General features: G+C 42.8%; 1 long non-coding RNA gene across 1 annotated transcript; it reads right to left on the reverse strand.

Moving 5' to 3' along the window:
* Window positions 1-570: 570 nt before the first annotated feature.
* LOC124280701 lies at window positions 571-3,064 on the reverse strand. Its single transcript, XR_006899750.1, has 3 exons — window positions 2,985-3,064; window positions 1,144-1,233; window positions 571-588 (listed from the first exon to the last, which is right to left on the reverse strand). It is a non-coding gene; the product is annotated as an uncharacterized LOC124280701 (long non-coding RNA).
* Window positions 3,065-5,749: the final 2,685 nt, after the last annotated feature.

A 5,749-nucleotide genomic window follows, 5' to 3' on the forward strand; every position in this document is an offset into this window, starting at 1 on the left:
AAACTCACATTATAATAAACTCACCATTATAATAAACTCACCATTATAATGAACCAGTTATTAACAACTGTCAGTTCAAACAAGGTCACTGAAAGATAATTGAAACAAATTCTTTGACATGCGGCAAATATGAGATACACGTTTCAATTCAAAATGCAACAAATTAAAGCCATTATCAAATGCTCCTTGCAGTACTTGATACAATTTGTCTCTATCAACTAAACAGGGAGTTGAAAAGTGCCTCTTGAACAGAATTTTAGTTATATCACTGCACACATGCAACAAAAACCATAAAAAACCATGGATTTGCAGCTTTGAAGATACAATTTTTGCAAGATAAATAATTAAGGCAAATCTTCACGTAGATTCAACAGAACCCGATGGGGTTCTGACCTCCCGATCCAGTCATCTCCTGCATCCATAGGGTAACTGGGTGTTGTTAGGTCACGCAGGAGTCAGGCCAATGTCTACAGGTACTATTCAGGCAGTTGTCTCACCTCCAGATCTGAGAATGTTGTCAAAGTTGTTTAAGTAGTAGCCCTGCTGGTTCTTGGTGTCAAAGCGGTAGTGTCGGCCATACTGGAGTTCCTGGAACAACCAACATGAGGTGAGTGGGGAGAACACCAGTCAGTGCTCCAGAAGACATTGCATGACATATAACTGGCTGACCAGACAACTGTTGGGGTTTTATTGTGTTGCTCTTGTTACCATGCCAACAAGTGAATTATAATACAAACATTAACAAACTTATTGTGCAGACCATCTGTTTCTTAAGAGTTAACATTGAAAGTCCCCAGCCACATTTAATTCCTGCTGCAGAAAATAAAAAAAATCCTAGTTCGATTAGGACAATATGTCTACCGATGATCAGTGATGAAGTTTCAGCCATTAGGTGGGTGATGGTGGTTAGAGGAAGAAAGCGCTTTGATGTGCATCTGAGCAAGATCAAACAAATAACTGAAGTGAATCTGATTCTGTAATCATTGTGATTTTCAGTTTAGATCTGGCAGTGTGGGATCAAGGATGCCAAGGGAAATAACTCTGCATATCAACACACAAGACTACCACAGGAACAGCTGTGCATTCTGATGAAGATAAAACACAAAACACCAGGCGAGATTGATGGAACAACAGCCAACTTACTTGCAACAGTTCCTCAGGTCGACATTGAGAAACATTTCCATTCCAATGACAGCGAAGAAATAATAGACCATGATGATCACCACGGCCAAACTGTAACAGCAACATTCATGTATCTCTACAATGCTCTACAGACATAATGACAGGAACCTTTCATTGGTTGGATGCTGTTTAAGGCTAAACTCAGCATTTTCCCACTACATAACAGTGGTTTGTAAATAACTGAGTCTAGAGCAGTGATTGACATAATGAGCATCGATCCAAATGATTGGGACATCATGATAGCCATTCAACCAGGACCCCGTTTCACAAAGCTCTCGTAAGCCTAAGATCTCGTAACTTTTCTCATAGTATTTGTACCTCCTATGTTACAGTATAGGAGGCACGAATGCTACGAGAAAAGTAACGAGATCTTAGGCTTACGAGAGCTTTGTGAAACGGGCCGATGATCAGCAGGCCTGACCCTCAGATCCTTTTAGTTGTCCCTTATAACCTAGAATCCTCACAGGTAACCAGAACAACAAAATGAAGGTGAATTGAAATGGGTTATACATCGTACTTGAGAATATTTCGCTCAGATGACAACGTACATGCGTGTGAATGTATGGCTGCTTGTACTAGCCCAGACTGAAGCTGGTTTTATAGTGCTAGCCCACTGACATACCATGCCGCAGTGAAGCATGAATACCCCACTCAGACACATTATACTGACTCCGAGCCGACCAGTCCTTGCTGTACCCATTAATGCCGAGAGCCAGGCAGGGACCAACAAGTACCATATTTTAACGTCTTTTGGTATGGTCCTGCCAGGGATCGAACCCATGAACAAAATTAAGAAGGCAATTGGGATATAATGACATGTACCCACACATCTAGGATACTGCTTAATAAATAGCCAGCAACAGCTCATTGTTGCCAGCTCTGATCATCTCTAATGCACTGGTCTGTCCGTTCTAGAGTATTTATAAGCCAATGTCATACATCTAAATGTGGTTTCAACAACAATATAACAATGACTAACTGACTGAGTTTGGTTTTACGCCGCTTTTAGCAATATTCCAGCAACATCACGGCAGGGGACACCAGAAATGGGCTTCACACATTGTACCCATGTGGGGATTAACAATGAACATACGTTTATATTACCAGTCCACATTTGACAGTGATATTACATTTTATCAATAATCATAGGAAAAGTCTCATCATAACCACGCCTACCAAAGAAAACTTTCCCACTGAGCAGAAAAACGAAGAAAATCCCACATGAATTGTGGAAATGGCATCATAAACACAATGCTACAAGAAACTGAAACAGTAAAAGCGTATGAAGACTAAGAAACTGCAGCATTTTCATATCAGCGAACTTTGGCTTCTACTGAGCATGCGCGCATACGATCAGCGCTTCTTTCAATTTCGACGGCAGTAAATTGAATTGCCTCCGTGAAAAAAGTATTAAATATGTCAAATAATTGCTGTCAATCATTTCATACGAATTGAAAGTAAACTAAACAAGTGTGCACATAAGCATCATAATGATAAATGCCAAATAACACAACAGAAATACTTTAAAAGGAATGTAACGTTTGTCCAAGCTGGAAAATGTCGACATGCGGTCGAGACTTCCTCTTCCATGTGTGCATGCGCAAAATCGAAGTTGCAGGCTTTTCGTTTTTTTATCCAGTTTTAGCGATTTAAAGTCACCGTTTTTACTGTTTCAGTAGCAAGGTATTATGTTTATGTTGCTGTTTCAATGATTAATGTGCGCGTTTCTGCACACTGGCAAAGTTTTCTTTGGTAGGCCTGATAACTACATAAGTATTTCAACAACATGAAAGTAGCCTGACCTGGTCAGTCGTGAGAACAGCACAAACAGTGTGCCCAGCACATCTCTGTAGCGTCTCTTGATCTTAAATAACCTGAGGAGAGGAACAAACAGCTGATAATACACCGATCATTTAGCGTGCACCACAATTAAACAAATTCTAGCAGAACTTCTGCATATTTTTGACATTACAACTGAAGTGAGGTGAGGTGAAATTAGGTTTTACGTCGTGCTTGAGAATATTTCGCTCATATGATGACGTGCATGCGTTGTATGTGCAGCTGCTTGTACTAGCCCAGACTGAAGCTGGTTTTATAGTGCTAGCCCACTGAGATACCATGCCGCAGTGAAGCATGAATACCCCACTCAGACACATTATACTGACTCCGAGCAGACCAGTCCTTGTTGTGTGATGTATTTGGAGCTACGTGTGTGATGTATGTGGAGCCATGTGAGTGATGTACATGGAGCCATGTGTGTGATGTATGTGGAGCCATGTGTGTGATGTATGTGATGTATGTGGAGTCACATGTGTGATGTATGTGGAGCCATGTGTGTGATGTATGTGGAGCCACATGTGTGATGTATGTGGAGCCCATGTGTGATGTATACCATGTGTGTGATGTATGTGGAGCCACATGTGTGATGTATGTGGAGCCACATGTGATGTATGTGGAGCCTTACGTAGTAGCCCGATTATGTGACCGTGTGTGTGATGTATGTGGAGTCAAATTATTGTGATGTATGTGGAGCCACGTGATGTATGTGGAGCCCTGTATTGTGATGTATGTGTGGAGCCATGTGTATTGTGATGTATGTGGAGTCATGGTGCAATGTAATGTGGAGCCACATGTTGTGTGATGTAATAATGGAGCCATGTGTGTGATGTATGTGGAGCCATGTGTGTGATGTATGTGGGGCCATGTGTGTGATGTATGTGGAACCACATGTGTGATGTGTAATGAAATGTGTAGTATTATGTGTGTGATGTATGTGGAGCCATGTATTGTGATGTATGTGGGAGCCATGTCTGTGTGATGTAATGTGGAGCCACATGTGTGATGTAATATGTGGAGACCCTGTATTGTGATGTATGTGGAGCCATGTGTGTGATGTATGTGGAACCAGTATGTGTGATGTATGTGGAGCCACTTGTGTGATGTATGTGGAGCCACATGTGTGTGATGTATGTGGAGCCATGTGTGTGTGATGTATGTGGGGGCCGTGTGTGATGTATATGTGGAGCCATGTGTATGTGATGTATGTGGAGCCATGTGTGTGATGTATGTGGGGCCATGTGTGTGATGTATGTGGAGCCATGTGTGTGATGTATGTGGAGCCACATGTGTGATGTATGTGGAGTCACATGTGTGATGTATGTGGAGCCATTATGGGAGCCATGTATGTGTAGATGTATTGTGGTGTATAGCGGGAGTGTGTGTACGATGTATGATGTATGTGGAGCCACATGTGTGTATGTGGAGACCACATGTGTGATGTATGTATGGAGCCATGTGGCCATGGTAGCATGTGTGTGATGTATGTGGAGCCACATGTGTGATGTATGTGGAGCCATGTGTGTGATGTATGTGGAGCCATGTGTGTGATGTATGTGGAGCCGTGTGTGATGTATAGACCATGTAGTGTGATGTATGTGGAGCCATGTGTGTGATGTATGTGTATGTGGAATTTACATGTGTGATGTATGTGGAGCATATGTGTGATGTATGTGGAGCCATGTGTGCGTGATATAATGTATGTGGAGCCAAGTGTGTGATGTATGTGGAGCCATGTGTGTGATGTATGTGGAGCCCGTGTGTGATGTATGTGGAAGTGCGTGTGTGATGTATGTGGAGCCATGTGTGCTTGATGTATGTGGAGTCCGGTGTGTGTGATGTATGTGGAGCCATGTGTGTGTGATGTATGTGGAGCCGCGTGTGTGATGTATGTGGAGTCCGCGTGTGTGATGTACATGGAGTCTATGTGTTTGATATATTGGAGCCATGTTTGTGATGTTTGTAGAGCCCGCGTGTGCGATGATGTATGTGGAGCCGTGTGTGATGTATAATAATGAACCACATGTGGCGTGTATGTGGGGCCATGTGTTGCTTCTAAAGAAGTTTGTGTACCTAGGCAGTCTGAAAGGGCCAGTCACGATGATGTAAAGTAGAAGCTGTGAGTCAGGGGTCAAAGGAGCCTCCTATAACACTGATGGCGGTCTGGGAAGTCAAACCCTAGCAACACCAAGCACATATGTACATACCCATGCCGCACAGAGCCAAAAGGCGTATCATACATTGTCATGTACTAATTAAAAGACACTATACCCAGTCAGGAATTGCTGTCACAGATAAAACATCACAAAACTGATGAACTTACAGGTCCAACCTGATGTGAAATATATATAGCGGCCCCTTGCCAAGGATCTTCAAGATGGCCTCACTGAGTATACTGAAAAGAGCAGAAACCAAGAGCGCTCGCGTAGCCGCAGCTGTTGCAGAAAGTAATGCCATGAACAATTACGGTCACGGCGCGGAGAGCTAGAGCGATTTCGAGTATTTACTTGGTAACCATGGTAACACTATTTATTGGTAGTACGGTTTGATGCTTTGGTATCATACTGCGGCCAATATCTCAGCTGTAAAGAGGCAGTCTGTATGCTCAATCAAGTCCTAGTCAGACCCCAGACATGCGATGTCGGGGTATGTGTGACATAAAATCTCTGAAGTCCAGTGTGACGAGTACATCCCAGCCTCGGCAAAATACATATTGCTGACAAGCTTCTTC

Source organism: Haliotis rubra, unplaced genomic scaffold (assembly GCF_003918875.1).
Source record: "Haliotis rubra isolate DU_JTF1 unplaced genomic scaffold, ASM391887v1 Scf2711, whole genome shotgun sequence".
Lineage (NCBI taxonomy): Eukaryota > Metazoa > Mollusca > Gastropoda > Lepetellida > Haliotidae > Haliotis > Haliotis rubra.